The sequence below is a fragment of the Sander vitreus genome, chromosome 21 (genome assembly GCF_031162955.1).
Source record: "Sander vitreus isolate 19-12246 chromosome 21, sanVit1, whole genome shotgun sequence".
NCBI lineage: Eukaryota > Metazoa > Chordata > Actinopteri > Perciformes > Percidae > Sander > Sander vitreus.
The window spans coordinates 11,231,390-11,256,877 of NC_135875.1; the positions used below are offsets into that span (position 1 = coordinate 11,231,390).

The window sequence follows — 25,488 nt, forward strand, 5'->3', positions numbered from 1 at the left end:
ATTCCTCAGAGATGTATCAAAGCTCATTCTTGAAGTATCAACCAGCTTTCTGTGGCTTCCGTTGTAGTTTTGAAAAAGTTTGTCAATTTACACTATAATCGCGGGGTGGCTGGCGTGTGCGACATCGACAGATTTAATAATTCAAGTCAAGGAAGGTTCACACGCAGACCACCAGCGTTTGATGTTCTCTGTAACTAGCATTCATAAATACAATCTGCATTCTCTGCTTAAAAAATGTTGATTCAAATGCCTCAGATGATCCTGCCGTTATTCGAGTTTCTCGACTCTGTCAAATTCTGCGACAGAGTCGTATCTTTCACTAGAGTGGCTCGTTTTTTTATGTTTTGCCCCCTGCTTGGTTGGTGTTAAAGAAGTGGGCCATGGCTTAACAGTGTTCAGTACCTCCTGGGCCCAGTGGTTTCTCCTGCCGTAGTCGGCCACATGCCCCTTGACCCTGTGTCACCGGTGGCCCTCTCATCCACTGTGTGTGCGGTTAGCTAAGAACAATGCTCGTTTATCCTGCCTTGGTCCCACACACTTGGCTTGGTCCACACCAGCTGGGGGTGTGTTTGTGGTTTGGGGAAGCTTCGCTCCACGTCTTTAATCCATGACCCCTTCCTTTACTCTGCTGTCGATACCAACCCTCCGCTCAGATGCACAACCTGAAATGGCAATGGCTCTGGGTCAAACATGGAATACATCTACACAAAGAACATTGATACACGGGGAATATGCACCCGTCCACCAGACTAATTACTATATATGCCAATCTCTCAAATTCAACACACACACACACACACACACACACACACACACACACACACACACACACACACACACTGGGCACAAACATCAGGTAGCCATATTTATCCATTGGTTTATAAGATTTGACAGGGTTTGCCATCTGATCCAAAATTTAGTTTGGTCTTTAATTTAATGTTGTTCACCCATCTCAAGCTACATATTTACTCTTGTGGTTCCACAAAGGCAAATCACCACACTTGCCAGATATCTTCATGAAATCCTGCACTATTTTAGATCATAGTACTGCCACAGTTCTTAGAGTATTGAGACACAGTACACTAAGCATTGGGATTTGTTATTTGGCAAACACTACACTGTTTATTTTTACAGTCCAACAAAAGCTCAATTTATTGTAGTTCCTTCTCTTTCACAACAAATACAAAATAATAAAATAAAAAGAAGTGCACTACACTTTATTCATGCACATTATGAAAATGACATTGGCAATAGTTGAAGGAATAAGCTTTGAGTTTTGAAACACAGAGGTGTGGCATCCATCCTCTAATAATTAGAGCATTAAGTGTTTTCCCCAACAGACGCACTCTAGTCACATTGTGAATACCTTTCTTGCCACAAAACTCAACTCTCCTCATACATCCAAGCTGTACTTTTCACGAAGTGTTTAGCATCGTTATTTTGCAGTAATTCAAAGTTGCATTCTCCATCCACAATGACATAGTAGCCCTTAAGAACTGTCATTGACCAATGTTAGGAGTGGAACTAAAAGACATTTTATTTCAAAGAAATAGATCCTGAACAAAGAAATGGCGTAGAAACTCGGCTTTGCCCCCTTTTCTCTTCAGCGTCGACAATATATCTCTTAATGACCAGGAACAAAAAAGCCAGGATGCTTCTAGGTCACATTTCAGGGAAAAAAGAAGACTCTTAGTTCTAAGAAAAGATACATCTTCAAACAGTACCATTTTACCAAGATTTCAGCATTTTTTTTCCCCTACCATTCTCAATGTCTCCAGTGTATTTAGCGAAAAACAAAGGCCTGCCAAAAGCAGTGAGAGCCCTCAGAGGGATATAGAGGAGACTCTTTGGACATGCAAAGCTATTTACCACACGCACCCTCAAGAACCAGGGTCCTCTGTTTGTCTCATAAATAAAGTATAGAACTTCATTAGTGAAGAGCACTGACTTAAAAGCCCAGGCATAGCAACAAGCAGACATGGGGGCTAGCCCAGTTAAAGAGGGCCCTAAATAAAGAGGGAGGGCATGCAGTTAGCCAATTTACAGACATTTGAGTCAGGGGCATTTGAAATGCCCAAATGTGGAGGCTTGACTGATGTTAAATCAAAGACATGCCAGATTTTAGTCCTTCCCTCCACAGTTGAAAAGATTTTGAATGATTTATGATTGCTTGTTTAGAAATAGATAGCATGTCAGATAAGACATCTGCATCTGCATGTTGCAATGATTAGCTGTTCCACCTTTTTGATTATTATTCATTGAAGAGGAGAGAGTTACATACTGTACTGATCGACAGTTCATACAAGACATTGCTAAAAAAAATGCTCCATCAAACTCCTGCTGTATTTTCCAGTTGTGGTGATATAAATCCACTGCTTTGTGTACCCGGCATCACTCTCATAATTGAATTGCTTCAAATGACATTTGGTTTGTTGTGTCATCATGGACCAGCCTTTGCTGATGGTTCTGTAAATGTGCAATCGTTTTAGGGCATGAATGGTAATTGTATACTTAAAGGTACACTTTAAACTTGAATTATGAGCTCATTGTAGCAATAGTTTTATGTGTGCTTGAAGCTTCTGTTGTTTGCTTGCATAGACATGACTAATGTCGATTTAGATTAGAAGAAGATAGATTTTTATTGATCCCAAAAAAATGGGAAATAACGGTGTTTATTGCAATTCTACATTTTTAGATCTCATTTTTAACATGAAATGTAAATGCTTTTACTTTTTACAATTATGAATGAATGAATGCATCCCAGAGGCAACATTTAAAAATTGAACGACTCAGTAAATCAACCAGCAAATGTGGAGTGAATTTACTTTGAAAAACCATCCCCTTTATACTTGTTCAGTTGACACAAATAACTTAGCAATGGCAGCAAAATGAGCTGCTGAAACAAAGACAGACACAGACAAAAGCGTTGCTACTCTGCATTTTAAAGGTGGCCACCAAGAGGCTGAGAACACTTCTTAGGCGAGTGTTCTCGGTGTTTAGGGGCCTGTAATCAATCCTGCCAAATGAAAACAGCTCATTAGGGATTGATTTCAGTCCCGTTTAGATAAGCAGAGAGGGCCAGGGCCCGGCCCCCAGGGTCCCCAGCCTAGCCCAAAGTTCACACCATGCCAGGTAGAGAGCAGCACCGCAGGCTATCAACTTTATAAGGATGGAGATAAGCTGATTAGACCTTGTCAATCAAAGGTGCCAGTGACTCAATCATGATCCAGGGGTCTTTTCTTTCTGTCTCTCTCTTCCCACTCTCACAATCTCCCTCTCTTTTTTGTGATAAATCATTGAAGCGACCAACAAAGTGGCAGCCATCACTGGGCTAAGCTAAGCAGCCCTGCAGTTGTCACCAAGGCAGACGCGTCGGGACCCTGTGATGATGTGACGACTATATTAAAGAGTACATCAATTTGTTTTAGAGCAGTTTGATTTTCAACTGCAGTGGTATTAAAAGAGAGGGGGGAAAAAGAGGGGCGGGTGAGCATGTCGGCGTCATCGAACATGACTCCAGTGGCAGAGCAGGGGGTGCTGGGACAGCAAGAAATAAATAGATAAATGACAGAGTGACGAGAAATAAATAAATATGTTTTTGTAAACATAAAAAAAAAATCTTCATGGCTCCTTTTGAAGCGGAGTGTGGCTTTGAGTCTTGCTGAGAGTTCACGGGCGCTGGAGTGGCCCAGTAAAACAGCGCACGTTTGTCCCGACTCTCTATCTCTCCCCCTCCATCTTCGTCTCGTTCTGTGTTTCTCTCCCACTCGCTTTATTTCTCCCTGTTCCCTCTAAAGATCAGACTCGCCGATTCTTTTGGTGATGGGCCACCAAAGTGGTGCTCTCTTCTCAAATCCATAAGCAAACACTTAGCAAATGACATAATCGGTTACATTTATGAAACACAAGTGATATTTTAAGCAGAGGCTATAATTAGCTCTTGACACATTTGATATCATTCTTTAATATTTATAATATTTGGTTAATCCAGAAGAATATATATTTTATAGATTACATAATCGTATTAATAACATTTTTTTTACAAATTAAAATCCTTACACATTTCTTTTGGGAATGGACATTTTTGGAAAACAATGGAGTAAATATTGTTGCCATTACTCATTTATTTTTTTAAGCAAAGTGTTTCCCTATTTTTGTTTATTCCCATACTTTTAAACAGATCCATTTAAATTTACATTATTGTTTTTCAAGTTTTGTTTGACCTGCTAATATACCACAATTTAATACTAAGGATTTTTTTTTTACTTACTACATGAATGATTAGAATTACATACAGTATATATGCAATGTAAATCTTTTTCTTCTCAACATGTAGCTGAATCTTTTCTCACTTCTATTTTTAGTTAATTCTCTCTGTTCTACAATGCAGTTTTAATATTTTAAGAATCTGTTTGCTAAAGTGGATTTTCTTTAGGTATAACCTAATAAATCACTTTTTTTGTTGGCTGATTCAATCAGCATGTTGTATTGTGTTCAAAAAGAATATGAAGTTATTTAATAATTGTTTAATTAATGAAGCCGAGAGCTTCACAGTTTGGTCAGGAAAAAAGAGGCCTTTTGTAAAATATGTTTTAAAGGGAATTTTTTTTAAAATAAAATAATTATTAAAAATCTCCCAAAATTTCACTTGAAACCACATTTCCTAAACATATATTCTTTAACGTATAACATCTTGCTCTCAGAAAATCTAGCCGCGGGTGAGCTGTTTATCGGTAAACCCCCGGTGGATGAAAGGCATAGCAATAATGATTTTTTCTCTCCTAATCGGACCTTGTCAGCAAGGCGTCTTATCGTGGAGAGGAAAATGACACCGATCCTATCGAAGAGCCTGGAGTCCGAGTCGGCGGCGTGTGTCCCCCCCAATCATGGCCGGCCGTGGCCCAGCCATATCTAGCGCCGCCACAAACGGCGAGCGACGCTTTTTTCATGTAGACTTCAAAAACGTTGCGAGTCATTAAAATTGCACCCGCGTTCGGCAGCGGGGATCAGCCGCTCTGGAGCGAAAATGGGATGTGGGAAGAGGAGACTCGCTAAATGTGTTAATTCCATCCTCACATGTTTAAGGCTTAATTTTAATCTGTTTGAGGAAGGGGGAGGGGTGGGGGGACGATTGGAAAGGGGGGCGGGAGGGGCAATGAGAAAGCCTCGCACTGCAATAAATCGCTATTATCTTTGACACCCTAGGACTCAGCTGTTCCAGGGATTTAGGGGTCCACTGGCAACAGTGAATATTGTAGGGCATGAAAACACTGTTTACGCTTGAACTGCGGTAGCTAAGGTGCAATCACCAGTTTCAGGCTGCACAGACAAAAGGCCTAACGCGCACAATGGCCAGCTAGCATACGTACCCTCAATGGAAGAGCTGAACCAACAGACTTGAGTGTGTTTGTGTGTATGTGTGCCTGTTTCCCTGTGTGAGAGTGGGTACGTCTGTATTTCCCTGTGCATCGACAGGTGTTGTTGCAAACATCCAAATGTTAGCTTAAGTTAAGTGGCACTACAAAGATGGCAATAAGTGACATGTTTGTGTAAAATTAAAAGAACCTTACACCAAAGAGTGAATAATCCCCCAACTAATACAGCAACTACTTGCCTCCTTGTGTCACTCTGTTGGGTCTGCACAAAGTGTTAGCTAGCATTAATAAAATTAGGGGAAAATCTAATAATTAGACCTTTAGTCGGTTATTAGCTTCAACAAGACTCGCAACATAATGAGACTATTGGAAGTAATGATCTAACTAGAGAGCTCATTGGAGCTTTCAGGCTCAGTAGAACATGAGGCAACCTTGCTAAGAAAATGGTTGATTTCCCATTTTGAAATGTACTTACATTGTTAAATAAAGTCTAAACTTTGTGAGATTGATTTTTAATTCAAGCAAGAATTTGGCACAGATTTAATCAAACATTTAAATATGTAAGATGGGTCTTAAATCCAATCCATTTACATTATTCACATCATTTAGATTGGTAGGCAGTAAAAAATGTAATATTAACTTAAATATACTATTTACTAAAGTATTGAGCCAGAGACATTAGCATGCGACCCAACAAGCAGACCATGAAAGATGTCCCAAACCAAGGTACATGCAGCATTTTTTGTTTCATCTCACTCCACTACACCACAGATGAATAGAGTAATAATATACAAAAAAAAAACATGAAGACAAATGATTTCAGCTTTTAATAATGCGCAGTTTCAGTTAGGTAATAACCTTAACAATTAAGTCATTTCGTTTCAGTTTGTAAATTGGTCCATATTCTCGATCAAACCTCATCCAAATCATTTATTGATATAATCAAATCCTTATCTCCAGATACGAAACACCCTCCAATTGCTAGATAGCGGTATGCCACTATATCTTAAAAGACACCTTCGTCCCAACCTTAAATCAGATTTTCTTTTCTATTTATAGGTTACAATAACTAAAAAGATACCCCCTGCCTTCTTGCATGCAGAAGAAAAAAGTGTAGCATTGACCTCTGGTTGACACGTAGAAAACTGAGTGAGGGAGGGGGAAAGCAGCAGAAAGCGCGACAGACAGGAGAGAGCTAAGACAACAACTGTGAAGAGCCGCATAGGGTTAAAGAAAAACAGTTTCAGAAGGAAATGGGAGACAAAAGCGAGGACTTGGAGCCCCCATGGGCGCTTTAAAGAGCCGCTACATCTGAGGCGCTGAAATATTAAAAACAGAAAGGGAGAACCAAAAAAAAAAATTTAAATAAAGCAAAGGAGTGGCAGTGAGAGAATTGTCCCACCTTGTCAACCGAGGAAGTATATCAGAAATACTAATTTGGTGATGCGAATGACGCACTGGATGAAAAGATGATTTGAAGTCAGTTAAAACCCTAAAAGGAGTAAAAAAAACAACAACCGAGGAGACATTTATCAGAGTAAGTGTGGATAGGCTGCTGTATAGGAACAAGAGATAGAGATGTTGGGAAGTAGATGACCATATATTTACATAAAATGATTTTACATGTTTCATTTGTTTACAATAACAAAATCCCCTGGCTTTTATTTGACCAGCAACCTTCCTTACATGTGTTCTCATTTACAATGTAGTAAAGTGAAAAAACATCTTTATTTACAAAGAAGCAAGCTGCTACAAAGCACTTGAGTAATGACAACTGAGTCAAACTACCATGAACAGTGTGTCTTCACAGTTAGTCTTCTGTCAGGCTGGCAGACTTAAATGGGCATATTTTTTATGCATATTCTACACAGTTTTAAGGAAGAAAATTGTTAAGGGGAATATAGTGCTATTACTGCTTTTTAACATTTTCATTTTTCTTTGCTTGTAGTTATGTAAAATGGTAATTTAACAACTAATAATTTTAGCTACGTACCTGTGATGGCATCTGTAGTAATACCTTTTTCTCTGTACATTTGTTTAGATAGATAGATAGATTGATAGATAGATAGATAGATAGATAGATCGATCCTATCCCTACAATGGTGTTTATTGCATTTAATTAATTACTGAAAACACATTTATCACAGATTGTTGTTTGGAACTAATATGTAATTCATCTGACTGTCAGCCAATATAAACTTTTTCAAGTAAGGAATACCTACCTAATACTGACCCTAATAGCACAAGAATGAACTCAAACATTAAATCTAAAACAAAACAATCTTAATCACATTCACAATGCAGTTGAAATTGTTTCAAATTTAGCAGTAGTAAGCAGACAGTCTAAAGTTCCTAATAGTAGCTTGCTACCTAGCTGACTGCTGATGCCATTTTAATGTAAGTCGTCTGCCATCATTCACTAAATAAGTTAGTTTGCAAAGTTTATTTTTTACTGTAACAGTAAAATAAAAAATACTCCACACATGTAATAAGTAAAACATAATAAGAAATATTTTTTTCTAAACTTAAAGAATCATAAATATTCTGGCTTTTCAGTTTTCTCTTAATGGTTGTCACTTTTAATAGTAAATATAACTTTTGTTCATACAGTTCCACCAAATCCAGTGCACAGTTTGTGAAGCTGTAAATATATTATTTTTACAAAATGAGTTTTTAATTTGTCCCCTCAAAAAGTAATTAATGACTTTTGCATTTGCAGCAATTAGCTTATCATAAACAAAATCCATTGATATGCCAGTGTTAAAGTCTTTTTTTATTTATTTTTTTTAGGAAAAGCTATGTGCACTCACTATGTGTTTCTCATATTCCTATCACTCTCATACCAGTATTTCAAATGCAGACTGGAGAGATATGAATGATATTATGTAATAAAAGTTACATCAAATTTATTATGAAAGGTTCCTGGAACTATTTAATACTTATAATACTTTTGGGACAATTTGTTTGTTAAAGTTTTAAAAGTTTTACACCTGTGGACATTTTGTTGATTATTGCAATAGATGATAGCAGTAACAATAGTCACATCACATCTGTTAATGTGTTTTGATAGAAGTGCCAATATGTTTCTTGTGATAAGATGACTGGTCTTGAGTAATCTAGAGCATTTAAATGCTTATACATGTTTTAAACAAGTTATTAGTAGATTTTATTGAATGTAACTTCCGTAGCTGGGGACCACATCCAAAGGTCTGTGAGGGAACAACCCAACAACAATGACTCCTTTTTAGCTTAAGATGGTGTAGCTGTTGCTTTGTTGTCAGAGTCTTTTAGTGAATGCACTGTGTGTCACTTCTCGTATAGTAACACAGATGTTTTTTTCAGTAGCACAGATAGAGACCCCGTAGCCTCACGTCTGCAAACTGCAATGTGGCACCTTTTGTGTTACAATAAGCAAGGTTTGTACTTGTAGATTTAAATTACTTGGTTCCAAAACTAAAAGAAAAAGAGTGATCGCTGCAACAGCAAGTGTTGGCTCTAGCCTTGGGGAAAATATTGGATATTGTGTTAGAAAACCATATAGGGCTAAATGCAGTCATTAGCTCTATATTAATCTGCATCTTCTGTAGACGTTCCCCGAGCCTCCCACCCTGCAAAGACACACAATTATACTGTACAAACACACTGAAGCACATTAGCCATCTCCGTCTGTCCTTGCTCCTCTTTTCCTCAATGGTAGACCCAAGGAGCACACCCCCCCCCCATCCCCTGTCAAAGGAGCTTCCTCCTTGGCTGTCCTGTGCCCATCAGACAGGGTGCCCGCCCGTTTAAGACACCCAGGGAACATGAAACAGAGCCAGGCCGAGATGTCAGCTGGTTGCCCCATCTGCCAGTCAGTGGGATGGTAAAGCTTTTGTCCTGGGGGGTAACCTTAGGAGTGCTCTGTGTGCTGCTCAAGTGTGTTGGTGCGCATGGATGTGTGCATGTTGCTTTGGGACAGGAGATTCTGCATCACAGTTTTGAGCAAAGCTAGCCACAAACAACATGCTGATATTGTCCTTTTAATTTTTGTGTGCACATACAGGACTTTCCCCATTTGGACCAAAATGACCAACATTTCAATTTGGATTCTCTGTTGTCAGATCAGGGTGAAATAACTGCTGTGTTTATCACAACATTTTTGAATGGCAGAGATTTCAAGGGAATAAAATGTGTAGGTCTCAAAGAATTGTCCTCGGTTGGATTGAAGTTAATTGGTCTCATTTCAGATCTGCTCACTTCTTATGGATGCACTCATCAGAATCTTAAGTTGCCTAGAACTTGTCTCTATCCTTTCCCTGTTCCCTTGTTAAATAACATAACCTTGACAGTACAAACAGTTTGACTTCCATATAAATTAACCAAGGCACTGAGTGGATGGAGGCTGGCCGGCTGGTTGAAATGAAGCACAATTCCACTCATGCATTCTATCGTTCAGTAGATAGGCCGCGCCCTTGAGCTGCTTTAGGAGGGAGGAGCTGCTTGTTTTCACTCTGTAAGAAGGTGCTGAAAGGGGGCTTCTGTGCATGCACGAATGCAGGCACATAATCCTTTGGACGGGTCTGTGTGAGCCCAAGAGTTCCTGAAAAGAAAATGCACGCAGACAGCATGAACTTATTTATTTACCACTGAGTTATGCTTTTGTAGTTGTGCCTGTCAAGGATATCAGCACAAGTTAGTGTGTGTGTGTGTGTGTGTGTGTGTGTGTGTGTGTGTGTGTGTGTGTCTGGATGTGTTTCTCTCCTAGTAATATGTGGATTTTGCACATGCTTTGCACCTCAGTTGTTTCAGGCTCCGTTAAAATGTTATTCATAACAACAAAGTCATCCCTTTCCTGAGCTGTAATCATTTTTAGTCAACTTTGACTGTTGACTGCCATGTAGAAAGCTTCCCTTAAGTGGTCTACATAGTCCCCATGCTCACATCAGTCAGTCTCACCGCATGATGTATGTACTGTAGTGGTAGTCCTGAAGGGCTGATGTATGCACAGCTCTGCACCGGCAAGTCCTCCCTGAGCACATCTATGATCTTGGGTTATTCAATCATCAATCAAGGCCAACTGCAGCGTACTGTACTGTCGCCCATCTTTTAAAGCTCAGTTGTGAAGGACTGGCTAAGATGGCCTAAGGGACACTTTCCTTGGTCTGGCCCATCTCAGGTTTGATGTGAATATGTGCGTAGTTATGACTACACACAGAACAGAGTCGACACATTGATGTAGACTTGTTTAATGTTTGGTGAAGGCCACCTGATAGTAGGAATGTGATTTTTAGTATTTTATTCTTAGAATTTTGCAGTATTTTTGGCAAACATTTTTCATTCTATAATAAATGTTCATCATATAATTCTGGTCATTTTCAACTTCCAACTGCATAATCCAGGAATGGAAAATAAACAGAAGAAGAAGAGGAAATAGAACCATCATTTCATGAAGTAGAAACTTTCATTTTTATATCTAACATTTTAGTTGTATTATTTTCTTGCTACATTGTGAATTATTTAAATAAACATTTAAGTCAAATTAGATACAAGTATGGCATATTCCACTCTTTGTTACCTCATACCAGTCATACAAATGTCTTCATTACTATAAGAATAGGTAGCTGTCTGTTTAGAGAAGTAAACTTTTTGATTGATCAAATGTTATTGCCAAATTTACCTCATCTAGAAAGCTTACTTGAAAAATGCAAAGCCTCAGTTTCAGACAATATGGACACAGGGAACAGACAAAGAATGCAGTGCAAGGAAACAGTGGCAGAGAATCAAAAAGAAATATACAGTACATTCACTCTCTCCACAAAGCTACTCAGAATTCATTATATTATCCAGAATGGACATTCAGAACCATATGATGTTGCATTGATGGAGTTTCATGCCAATTTTCCTGTGTGCTTGAAGTGAGCTATTGTGCTATTTTAATGAGCTGTTTAGGCTAGTGGCCGGTTGCATTTGGACTGTAACAACCACCTCAATGAATAATTGTTATTGCCTCTTAAAGGCCAGATGTATGGAATTCATGCAAATTCAGAGCAAAGGGAAAATATGGGTGTGAGTGTGTCTTGGAATAATTGTATTCCAGATGTCCTTCTTTTATGTGAACCACACAGACACACACACACACACACACACACACACACACACACTCACACTCACACTAAAAGGACAGAACAGATGATGGTGATGATGATTAAGATCTTAAGCATATGGAGATACTGTGTTGGTTTAGTGTTATGTGTGTGTGGTTGTGGCATTTTTTTGAACATTTCTGCTCCCTCAGTCTTCTGTGACAGGTTCACCCATGTCTCCTGGGGTAGCCTTCACTCCCAATTTAGACGCAAGCGTTGTCAAGTGACAGCAATGGCTCCGGCACCCTACCTTTGCAATATGACTACAGTTAACTTAACAAGTCTCGATATGTGAGCTCCATCTTTGATGTAACTGATTTGAGTGGTTTGAGCATTGCACAGAAGTTGAAATGTTTGGTACATCTGTCAAGATGATCTTCAGAGGAATGCAGGTCATTTCTGTCGCATTTTAAACAAAAATAAGTCATTATATTTTATCATATTTCACATAATCTGCACTGTGTTGGTTGTGCTTGAATGTCAATCATAAAAATGTGCTTCCTCTGTATGTCAGCTACAGTATGACCCTTCAGAAAAAGGCCTAGTCATCAGGATGGACATGTGTGTCCACAGTGTACTCAGGTCTCTAAACAGGAGCAGAGCAACAGCACAGTAGCACAATCCATCTGCTCAAGCCTGCTTGTACAGTGATCGTAAATATCAACAGCAGAAAAGAAATCAAAGAGGTCTCTGATATATAACTGTTAGGGAGGTAGTCACTGTACAAGCAAGTCTTGCATTTAAATACGTTTAAAGGTGAATTCCAGTCGATTTCAACATGTAGCTCTGTTGTTTGGAAATGTGGAGTGCTGTCAGTAGCAAGAAAAACTAAAACAATTGGTGCTGCCTACACCGTGATATCCCCCTGCTAGCGTTAGCACCCAACAGGCTTAAACAGGGCAAGTTTTAAATGTGTTTTTAGCCTCTAAACATGCTCGAACTGTCATTACAAGTGCCTACCCATGTGCAGTGATTCCTTCCAAGGGAACACAGCAAATTTGACTGGAATATTGGATTGTATGAGTTCGACAATCGACTAGTGTGGACTTGACCGGAAAACGGGAAATAAACAGAGGTATGTGCACTGGCTGGATTAACACAACTTTTATGCCTTTCTGTCACATCTACTGCAGTCAGATTCGCTGTGTTCCCTCGGAAGGAATCACTGCACATGGGTAGGCACTTGTAATGACATTTCAAGCATGTTTAGAGGCTTAAAACATGTTTAAAACTTGCCCTGTTTAAGCCTGTTAGGTGCTAACGCTAGCAGGGGAATAACACGGTGTAGGCAGCACCGATTGTTTTAGTTTTTTTTGCTACTGACAGCACTCCACATTTCCAAACAACAGAGCTACGTGTTGAAATTGACCGGAATTCTCCTTTTAATGTCTACATTGGACCTATCGTGTGCTGGGTGTAAATGTGGGCATTTTTGTTGGGGCTTTTGTTGATAAGATTCAAGTACAGTGTATCTATTGTTTGTTCTCATCTTTGATACTTTTACTGCTTCTGCTTGGATGTTGCATCTGTTTTATAAAAAAAGTGAAGAACCACTTCACTGCGGTGAAATGAGCACATTATGTGCAGTATAAAAAAAACAAAAGAATTGCATTAAACTGGTTTATAATGTAAAAACAAACAAACAAACAAATAATTTAGGTTGAAATTTTTTTCTTTGACATAAACTGAAATAAATGAAACGAGAATTAATCAATATTGTTTTATTAATTGAAAGTGTACTTGATTTGTCTTAAATTCTCCAGTGCCAAAATATATATTGTTTCCCTGTCAGCCTGCACACAAAGCCCTTTAAACATCAAATTTCAGTGAACTGCAACTGCATGAGTGTCTTTGTGTCTTTGTGTGTGTGTGCATGTCATCATGTGTGTTTGTGTGTGTTTGTGGGGGGTGAAGTTGTGTTGAGTGACAAGGGCATGCGTCTTGAGCCACCTGGATTTATTTGGGCCAAACAAGAGGGGCCCATGTCTGTCTGTGCAATGGGGCCTCACAGAGCCACGAACAGAAGGTGCCTCCTCACAACTCGCACCTGAGCTCCTCCCAGCCTGGGACCAATCTCTCTCTCTATCGCTCTCTCCATCCATACTGCCTCTTTTCGCTCTTTCTTTCACTACCCTCTATCCTCTCCACTTCTCTCCCAGGCCATGGCCTGGCCTACTTTTACCTTCCCACTCTGGACCCTTTGATGTCGACTATGTCGGCCCTTTTCACAGATCATGTGTATGTTTGGAAATGGCCCCTTTGCTCAATTCTCAGTCTGTTTATGAATATACATTTCACAAACAGGATATGTAGTTAATGGTCTACAAAGAGAAGCATTCTCTCTTATGTATGAGCTGTGCTTATCACAGTAAATGATGCTAAGGTTTGCAGTGAAAACCACTCTTCCATTTACTTGATTCTCTTATTTCTTTTTGAGTCACTGCTGAGTTTGTTTCCCTTTGTTGTTGATTTTTTTCCAAGTTCTTGGGGAAAAAAAAAAGCTTTATTCAGGGAGGAAATGTGTGTTTGCTTGTCTGTTAGAATCTTTTTCATTTATTCTTGAAGTGACAGGGTGTGAAGCTGGGTTGGCGGGTGCCTCTCAGAAGTCAAAAGCACAAACTACTTTATTTGAAGGTAAAATCTACTCAAAGTCAACAGAATTCATATTTCTCTGGTCAGTTTGGCTTTGGCTCTGTGTTTTGACCATTTATCAGCTGTAGTTATAACATACTCTGGACTCTAAATCGCAAGGCCAATTTTACAATAAAAATAAATGTACACTGAATTTTTGTCAACCTTTTTATGATGATCACTTTGCTTTTTGGGAAAAGACCAAGTGATAATAATAGATAAAGCACGTGTTGCCTTGGTTTCCTACTGGAAGGTTTAAACTGGCTTGGCGTCTTTAGTGGTCAACACTAACACCTAATTGATCCAAACTGGTCTTAGTAGGCGAGGCAGGAAGTGGCCTGCTATTGTAACTAGTGGCATGGGAAACCTAGCAATTATTGGGACACGGCGGATGTCTTAGATTTAGTGGTGTCAATAGAAAGTTCCCCCCTTCACACTGCAGCATTGGGGTAATTAAGCCATCGGTCTCCTTGGGCTCTTACAGGTGTAGAGGTTGAAACCTAAATCCAAATGTTAAAATTGATTTGATGATATTGGTAAAGCGACGTTTATGTACAACTTAGGGGTCATCATTCAATTATTGTCCACCTCCCATATTAATGATCTGTAATGAATATCGATACAGTCAATTGAGATAAAGAAAACCAACAAACTATGTTCTTAAACATCAGGCACAGTGCCAATACAGGGTGTGTGTGTGTGTGTGTGTGTGTGTGTGTGTGTGTGTGTGTGTGTGTGTGTGTGGAATAGGCTGTCTTTGCTCTATCAGACTAATAGTGTGTTAGTCCATTCTTCAAGATGTCTGAGACTGTAATTAGTGGATTGCTTTGAGTCAGGCCAGACCAGGGCAATGTGAGGGACTGCGGAAAGTGAAGGGAGCAACAACATGAGGGAGGCTAGAGAAGAAAAGGGCCGTCCATTTTATAGTCCTGATGGAGGTTATATTTTCTGTGACAACTGGACCAGAGTAATCAAAATGTGTTAATAATCCCTTCAAAGGGCCTGGCGGCACATCAGTGAGAAGCCTCAGTGAACGCCAATCCCCCACTAGACCCCCCACCCTCATTGACCCTCCGTCACTCTCTCTTTCTCCCTGTCCTGCTCCATCTTCACGTCTTTTGCTCCTGATCTTATCTGCCATGTTCAACTAATGTTTCAATTGAGTGTTTAAACAAACTTGCACCAAAGTTGCATATCAAACTGAAACTCCTTATTTCCAAATCACACAAATGAGCCAAGCCTATGTGCCACAATCCTCAAATTTTGAGCCCAGACCTCAGTAGGGGGCATTGGTCTGAGTTTTAGAGTGTGTTTTGGCACCCCACTGCTTGAGTATAACCCCTTGGGACGATTCCAGGTCAGACTGTATAGGTTCCAATTTTGTTTGAGGATTAACACAAAGGTCAAAGTTCACAAAGATGACCAGATGGGGTATCCAGTGCTAAATATCCATACCTTCCTTTCCTAAAAGGAGGTTGAGCGCCAGGATCAATGGACTCAATCGATGGGCATAGTGGTGGAGGTAATGTTGGCAAAAACTTTGATTGCATGCATATTGATCAGAGTGAGGCTAAGAAGCTGTAAGGCTATTGATTTTTTTTGTTTGAGATTTGCACTGTTTTAGCTCTTTTCATTTTTCTACATGTTTGGATGGAGTATGATTACACACACACACACACACACACACACACACACACACACACACAAAATTACATATACATTAAAACACAAATACATACATGCAATTTTAGGTTCCGTGAGCTATGAATTGTATTGGTATAAATATGAATGTGTTTTTACGTTCAAGTAACTTTTCTTTAAATTCAGTCTTTGCCAATTAGAGAAACACTCCCTCATTTAGTAGTCTAGTCTGATGCTGTGTGTCAGGATCAGTTTGAGGCATTTAAAAATGCATGGGGTCCAGGTGAGTTGCCTGAGCCCCAACGTGACCTGGGAGCCGTTTGTGTGGCGTCTCAGGAGAGGCTGTGTCCAGTGTAGGGCAGGAGAAGGGAACGCGCTTAATAATAGAGCCACAGCATCAAAGGCTCATGAAATCTGTGTGTGTGTGTGTGTGTGTGTGTGTGTGTGTGTGTGTGAGAGAGAAGTTTTTTTGTCACAGCTCTTTAACTTCAATGAGTGGCATGTATGCAGGATATATAGCATATATAGTGTGTGTATATTATGTGTTCAAAATAGGGCCCTCACTAGGTGGTGTGGCTCCCTGGGAAGGCTAGCGTAGCTGCAAGCGCTAGAGGACTCATTGACTTTTTAATGATTAGTGGTCAGGCCCCCAGCCCATGCTAGTACCAGGGGTTCGGCCTAGCCGCTGCTGCTAGCCTCTGGCCACCACCGTGCACCACTATCGACTCACCCCCAGCCCCTCTCTCTATGGCCTGCTGGCGATGTGTCAAAACCCATTAACACAGAGTTCCGCAACAATATAGAGGGATCATTTTAGGTTTATCTTTCTTGCTCTCCTCCTACTGCTCCACAGCTGTATCGTCTCTCTCCCCCTCTCATTCATTCTCTTACCATCTCCTCATCCTCCTCCGCCCTGCTAAAATGAAGAGAGAAACAAAGGAGTAACCTTTGACAGGAGTTGTTCCAGTCGTGGTATGTATGGCTGTGTATTGATCTGCATTGGCTTTAGGAACTATAAAGAAGAGAGTCAGCAAGTTGCTGCTGCTTTCAAGTCCCACACATTTTATTTTCTGGGGAAAGACAAGGAAGTTTCAGATGCATATTGCCCTCCTTAGGTCCCATAAGCTATGGAGATTTGTTTAGAGAAAGGGATGGGGTGTTGTAACATGTATATGTTTAAGAAAGCAGTTCAGCAGTGTATAATCCCATATGTAATCTTCTATCATGTTAATTTCCTTTGTGTGTCTGTGTTTTAGAAAGAAAAAGGGAGAAAGTGTGTGTTGCTGTACTCCGTTGTATTGTGTATTATGTATAATGTATCTTTCGACTCTTCTTGTTGAGTTGACCTCTTGACACACTTTGTTTCTTTCAAGTATATGACCGACCCAGCCAGTTTATCCAGACAACTATTTTAGTGAGTGAAACTTCTTTATTTTTTCACACACACACACACACAACACATTTTAACCATTTATTTATGTCCACATGAAGAAAAATGGTACAGGGACACAACTATTACAGATGCAGTACAATACATACGCAAACTCATGGACCAGTGGCATGCAGCAGGTCTTCACAATATCACTTAATAAGCACAATACTCAGTTCTTAAGGGTATAAGTGGCAACGTCTTCACCATATGTGGCGGCTGCCAGTAATAGCAGATATGGCACAGTACTTTGCAAGCTGTTTAGCCCTCTTTTTGGTCATTCCAAGTTGTTGCAGCCTTACTAACCAACCTGTGTGTGTGTCCTAGGCTACCAAATATGAAAATAAGTAGTCTGCACCTATAGCCCAGCTCTGAGATGGTGTTTAGGAATGGTTGGTATTTAACTACCTTGGTGTAGAAAACCTCCATGCTGGAATCAAAGTTGCAGCCTACCTCCAAAATGTACACCTCACTGGACATGCACACGCACATGCACACACAGCTCAGCGAGACAGCATCCTTCTAACCCAGCACTTATTTTCCGATAAACTCGATCTCCCAAGAGACAAATGCCTGTCAAAGCCTTGTCCAAATTACAAGAAATCTGTGGAAAAACAAAAAACAAAAACAAATACTTCTCCATCACTGTTCATCAATCCATCTTGTTGTGAAATCATTATTTATTTATGGAACTTTAAAGCGCGTTATTTGAATAATGCGGGGTATGACGAGGGGGAGCTGTACGGAGACAACAAAATGACAACCACACCAAAACCACCCGAGGGCACATGCCAACACATCGCATCAGTGTCATCCTTCCTTGCTTTGCCCCCGTGGGCTTACTGCTCAGCAGGTAGCCACACACACACACACACACACACACACACACACACACACACACACACACACACACACACTCTAACACCATATCATTTTCTAAAACATAACTTAACCTTATGAATTTGCTTTCTTGCACAGGCACACTAAAACACACACAGCCAATAGTTTTTTGGTAACAAATATAGACTCTACACACACACACACACACACACACACACACACACACACCACACACACACACACACCACACCCTCAGGCCCTGGAGACGGCAGCAGTAGCATCAGCGGTGTGATAGATGGATCCTGTCTGCTTGTGATCTCCACTTGTCAGACAAGTGTCACAAAAAGCCCAAACACAAATGAAAAACACAGGTATGGGGCACATGTCAGCCTGATAGGACCTTGCAGATGCCTCCCCATCCATCAGCAGCTAAGATGATCATCCCTTGACTTGGAATGAGAGTGTAAACGTGTGCCTGTCAGAGTGTTTGGGCTATTGATGTATCTGGTTTGCAGACTCATGGGTTGAACAGTTGTTTGGTTTATAGTGCTGTTATCATGAGCTTTGTTGTCAGTGATAAACACGTAGCAAGGGCATTAATAGTGGTTTTGGAATGGCCAGACGTATCAGTATGCAGTGTTAGAAAAGTGTAGATCAGTGGCGAAGCAACCATCCACCACCACCATCCCCTACAACCCGACATGCACATACACTGTTGTGCACATAAATTCCTTACTCACGCATGATCTGACAATAACTTTTGCTTCCAGTTGTGGATCTTTCCCCCACACATGGCAACTGAACACCTGAATGTCACAGACAAACCACAAAAACAGCCAACTTGTCCAACAATACAATACAGCACCTTACCCCCCTCGTACTCGCCAGACAGGAACAGCCCAAACCAGACCACAACAAAAACGAGGTAGAACCCACCTTTTGTTTACTATTCTCAAAGGTGGATCATGGGCCAGGCCTGGTAAGGGATTGTGACAGAGGTGATGTCTAAATTAATCATTCATGCTCTTTCACATGGGCTACAGTAACAGCCTTGAAATATTAATGACAGCTGCAGAATAAATTTGATTCCCTTTTCTCTATGCTTATAATCCACAGGCGTGCTCACACACACATGTTTATTTATGCCCTGGAGATGAGGTACAGGGTCACTATCAGGAGTTTGTCTGTGCACGCACACACACACACACACACACACACACACACACACACACACACACACACACACACACACACACACACACACACACTCCTTCCCTCTCCCTCTTGCCACTTGCACTTGTGTACCACCTCATTGTTTTGGAATATGTACATATTTTTCACGTGTGGTGGGTGAATGGGCTATACATTATACATTATATGCTTGTACAGTCTAGGTATGATTTACTGTATGAATACTGTGCAGCTGGCAGTCAGGGGGTTTTGTTTGTTATTTTAATTAGGTGGGGGGCTTTTTCAATACTTTTTCACCTGAGTGAAGAAAAAAGGGTGTAGGATGTGTTGCAGTGTTCCTACCTCTAGGTGGAAATTCAATTTACTGTCTTGAGATAATCTGACTTGCAAACTGAGACGTGTCTTTGTTCAGGTCATGCTGCTTTTGGATTTAGAAACTCCCACTATTTAGGTGTTTTTGGAACATTGTCAGTTTCACAGTAGTAAAACAACTCTCCACAAATGCTTTAAGCAGTTTAAGCTGCCTTGTCAAATCATAAACATCACTGAATATTCACTATATGTGACACATCCTTAGAATTAAGTTTTCTGCGTAGTATAGCTAAAAGTCAGCAATCAAATTGACCCATTCCTTGGCTGTGGCCACTTGACAACTCTGCAGCAGAGTGAAGGTTGTCTTGTCATAAAATGTCTTCAGATTTTGTTTTTCCCCATCTCAGACATCATTGCTGTAAGCCTAACTTAGCAACATAACCTGGGCTTGGTGCACAGATAACTATCAGCTGTTTATGTCTCAACATGTCAGTGGAGATCTCTGTCTTTCTCTGTCACCTCCTTGTATCCCTACTTCCCTCTGTTCACCCCTTGCTTCCTCTTCTGTAATGAGGAATACAGAACAAGCCAACAGCATAAGAACCCAAGCTATCTCTCAAAAAAGCTTATACACAAATCCAAGTTTCTCACAGTTTCTGGCGAAAATAAAAACACTGACTGCAGCCCCACAAAAAAATATTTTAGACAGAATATTTCTGGTGCCCGTTAGGTCATTATGTCTCAGAAAAGGTTTCGGCTGAGAAGCAGTTGAGCTTTCCTTTAGTTTTACTGGTCGATCTTGCAGTACATTTCTCTTATCAACGACTTTGTAGAAGCATTTATTTAAATACTACTGTTGTTGTTGTTGTATATTCAGCCCTTGTTTGGACAATTGAACAAGTAATGGGCCTAATTGCTCATCATTCAGTTGTCATCTCCTCTCAGGAGACGGGCTCTTGTGAGCTAAACTCGTCTGTCATCTACCAAAGTTTGCTCATTGAAATTCATCACGACGAGCTAATGCTGTTGTCAGGCCAGTCTTCTCACTAGCTGTCCATGTATCAAAGATTATTTTCTGCTATTTAGAGTTTAAAAAAGGCCATTTTTTTTAGACCAAGAACTGATTTGATGTATTTGGCATCAGTCCCTGTGGGTTAATTTTCCATTTCTCTCTTTTGTTCGAGACACCAAAGGTATTCAAACTGATTTGAATTGGTTTCTAACCCACTGCAGGTGCTTCTCTTTATGACACCATATGGACATTGATTTGTAGCATGCAAGACTGTCAGGTAATTTCAGGCTAATCCTATTTTAAGAAAATGTTCTGGCATTGATGTGTGTATTATATTATGTCATGTGTGTTTATGTTTATGTTAAGGCTGTGTATAACTAAGATGTCATATAATCCTGTTTCCTGTCTGTTTTGGTTGTGTTTAGCCTCGTCTGGCTCTGCCACAGTGTGCTTGCCACTGTGACATGACAGCGGCCACAACTTCATGCTCTGTTTGAGGTAGAAAATATCAGTCAAGAGATGTTTTCTTTCTTTTTTTCTGTGCAAGCAGGCATGCACACATTTTCCCATGTCAGATGGAGTGTATGCAAGTATTCTGCACATGAATATTTGTGCGTTGATGTTTTGTGTATTTGTACATTTGTGTGTGTGATCCTAATGATGCCTTCCTCCTCTACTCTATTGGGCTGTCAGCACTGTGCTGGTGACTGTCACACACACCGGCCCCCCTCCAAATCGTGCTAAGATAGGTCATTTTTCATTGTCAGGACATACGATTCACGTTGGCACCAGATAGATCCGGGACACGTTGGACTCATTATTCTCTGTTTGCATATGTCTGCTTCGTGCCGAAATACAAGTCGACGTGTACAGGAGACTTGAGCTGAAAACCTATAGCACTTCTCAGTGCTTTGTTACCATTAGCCTAATCAAACTGCATTGCTACGCATCTTGAGTGTAGCACAAGTGTGAAAGAACCACACAGCACTTCACACAAATCATTAGTTGTATGTTGTTGATTTTTTTCTGTTATGCTGTTTCATGGAGTCTTAACACAGAAATCTGACAGACATTTAAAAAAGAAAATATACCCTGTAAACAAATACAACAATCTTAGTTTTTAAGTATGGATTCAGTGTGCGACTTCAGACCAAGATTTCATGTCATTCTTCAACTTATATATACTTTATATAGTTCTGTCTTCCTCCATTCTCTCTTCTCATATATTATGTTTTTATTTAGGTCAGCTTATGTGTTCCTTTCCAAAATACCATTACTCTTAATCCATTTCTCTCTTCTAACATCACTCACTTTTGTGGGCCTTCCTCACTCTTTCTCTCCTCCTTCCCTTTCGACAGGGTGGGTAACTGTGTGGGTAGACATGTGGCAATGTGGGGTAGGTGGAGGTCAAGGCCTGTGCCCCAGGAGTGTGGTATTTTAATCTGGGCTATTTGTAATGACAGGCCTCCTATAAGCACAGAGGAGTGGCAGGTTGAGAGGCTCTGACAGGTTCTAATCGCTGTCAGGAGAAGTAGCTGAAGAATGTGCCAGCTACACCCCCTCCCATTCCTGTCCTCTCCTATAGCTGTTGTTCTCTCTCTCTCTCTCTCTCTCTCTCTCTCTCTCTCTCTCTCTCTCTCTCTCTCTCTCTCTCTCTCACACTCTCTCTGTTCATTTTGACTTATACCTCTTTAAAGTGAGTGAAGGATTTTTGCCGCCCCCTATTTTGTTTTCTCTTCTGCCTTTTTCCTTTTTTTGGATGGCATCCAGAAGCATCCAGAAGCCACTACCTCTCCGTTGCCCCTCCACCTCCTCTTTTCCACTGCTGTGGACAGTTGTTGACATTCCTTGGGCACAAAGACTCTGCCTGTATCAGTGTGTCCCAGTTTAGTGTCTCTTGCAACATTGGCCAATAGATGATAAATATAAGAATACATACGAGCGACTCGCTCGTGTATGTATTCTGAATGATTCTAAATGGCAGATTCTACGCTTATGAGAATACTTTGATTAGTTGGTGGAAGTAATTACACATGAATGAGCACATATTTGTGAAAGAACAAAGGGGTTTTTGCTAAGAATCAACTCAAAATTACACAATGTAGGTTTAATTTAGATTTTTTTTTTTCTTACACAACTCCAAGCCCATACTATTCTTAAACTATCATGTCCTATAAATCCAACAAAAAAGCAATACATTATATTCATTTTCATCATTTAAATGTGTTCCGGTCTATTATGGTACAGAAAACAAATATAAGATAATGTTCAGCAATTTTTTCTTATTTCAGATTGCTGTTTAGTTTTAATTGTCATCTATTGCACTGCTTTTGTGTGGCGTCACTGTAATGACACAAGGTTGTAATGTTATACCGTATGTCAATACATTTGAACAAATATATATTTTTTTGTATTAAACAATAGATGCCTTTCATATAAAGTACTCTACAACAAATAGACAGGTGTCATAAATACCTGTGCAATACAATGCAGTCAATACAGCTCTACAAAAATGAAAGCAAACTTAAAAGAGAATATCTGACAAATCTAACCAGACAATAATGTTAAAAACCTCTCAAAGTTGGTTAAGAAAGGAACAACTTGATTCTAACTCTGTGAGGGTCTGTCCTCTGTACTGCTCTATTGTTAATGGATTCATGTTGTATTTGACCTATTTGATTCACCACTCTGTGGAGCTATTTTCAATGCTATTGTAGATATTTATTTTAAAGATCCCAACTCTCTCTTTTTTTTCTTCTTTTTTACACTTTCCTGCTTTTGCTTTTTGTTGCTAAAGAAAGGGCTACATATACAGTATATAGTCTGACACACAATAAAAACACAATTTTCATTTACCTACTCAAGGACTCAACCATCAGAAAGCAAAAAGAAGTAAAAAAAAGAAAAGAAAAACAAGATGGCCAAAGAACTATTCAGGTTCAACACAAACTTTCTGCTCTGCCTCTCTTTTCCTTTGGCACAGGACAAGGATGGCCAGGCTTTGCCCAGGTGCCGTCTGTGCCATTGGCGCTAAAGCGAGAAGAAGCTGGCACACTTTGGGCATGGCTGCGGCCCCTTCTTCCTCAAAGGCTTGCCTCGTCTCCCTTCTTTCCCCTCACGGTCCCTGCTGCTCCATAGCCCAGGGAGCTCATTAGGCCAGACTTCCTCTTCATTTAATCCATTTTTCATAGCCTAAAAAACAGTCCCTGATCTTAAAAATCCTGGCTAATTTAAGCCTGGATGTTGAGGAAAAGAGTAAAAATATCATGAAAAAAAGCAGGCCCGTGCATGCTTTTTCATATTTCTGATGTCAAAATTAAATGTTTTTATAGAGCTATAGCGCTATGGCCAGAATGGCATGATGCAGGACCAGCACTAATTTGAGCAGTTCTTGAACAGAGTTTTAGACCTCAATAGGCAGCATCCTATTCCATCCACTTCCTTGCCTGTTATCTGTGGGTCTTGGGAGAGACCAATGTGTTAACTTGGCCTAATGAAAACATTGGTAATAACATGCTCCCTCTCCGTGTTCCTTTTAATTATGTATCTCCGACTAGATACCCGAAGGCCCCTGTAGGCGTCCAGCCCCACTTGTTGTGGAAGTGAAGTTTCATCTGTAACTCTGATCCTGGTGGGGAGGATCTGTACAGAAAATACCTAAGCATTCTGTACAGAGAAACCAACATTCTCTGCCTTAAACTCCCTTGCTCTTGCTCCAACATCATGGTATTCCTATGGTTCTCAATTACTTATTGATGAAGAGAAACTTTATATAAATAGCTTCTTCTTTTTTTTCCTTCATTAACACGTGACAAGTATTATTATTCCCAGTGTTTTTGGAGATACTACTATACATAAGATAATTTTCAGTCTCAGTTCTGCTTTTGCCTCGTGCTTTCATACCTTTCACATTATATCCACATAAACACCAGCAAAGTTAACATCCTCAGAAGTTGTCCAAGGCTTGTCCTTTATCTCTTTCTACGAGGACAAAGCTTTTTTTCTTCCCTCTTCCAGGAAACCATCAGCATTAATATACCTCCCAGGTATAAAGTGTTGATGAGTGCCTGTCTCCTCAGGCTGACACTTATTTCACCAAAGGTCTCGGAGCGGGGGGGACACTGAGGGAAGAGAGGAAAAAAGAGCTGCTTGCATACCAAGCCAACGGATGTGGTGGAATTGTTAAGCAGTCTCGGCTGCCCTCTCGTTAGCCTCCAAGATGCCTGGTGCAAAGGTGAGGCAGCAAAAGTTGTGGTGGGTTGAGAGGGGGAGGGCCAGTGCCCCTAAGGGTACCATGCCATGGCCGTGCCAGGCCAGGACCCTGTGCCACTGTCTCCGGTGCCTCCTCTGTCAGCAAGCCCTATGCCCCAGGCCACTGCACTGAGGGCACATGGGGGGCTGTCACGCGTCGGCCTCAATTACAATCAGGGGATGGAGCAAGGCTGCCCACTGTCACGGCTCATATTGCAGTTATAATACCTGCACTGTATCATATCCTAACTCTCATGCAGATGATGTTTGCTGGAGATGTATTGCCAATGGAATTTCTCTTTTGTTTGCATTTATTTTATCATTGAAAAACCTACGGAACCTTACAAACCTATTGATATTTGATAGGTATTCAAAATTGACATTTCAATTCAAAATGCACTTAAAAATAAATAAATAAAATACCCACTGTTTTTCATTACTAAATCCAAAAATTATTTTCCACTTAACCTTAATTACTGCTTGCCGTTGCCATTGGCATTTAATCAGTCAAAGGATACACATTTATTGTACTTGCATTTTAATCTCATGTCCTTCTAATTGTTTGCTCTTGTTAAAGTTGTCAAAGAAAAGTTTTTTATTAGATAAAGCCTGCTTGGGTCTGGCTCCTTCATCATACTATATGTGTTCCATATAAAACCTTGGGCGATAACTTTAAATTAGAGC

The 25,488-nt window shown here is 40.2% G+C and overlaps 1 protein-coding gene across 3 annotated transcripts in view; it reads left to right on the plus strand.

The window, feature by feature from the left end:
- The window catches only part of vti1a (vesicle transport through interaction with t-SNAREs 1A), a 115,774-nt gene that overhangs the window by 35,698 nt on the left and 54,588 nt on the right, over positions 1–25,488 (plus strand). The window lies entirely within an intron of this gene.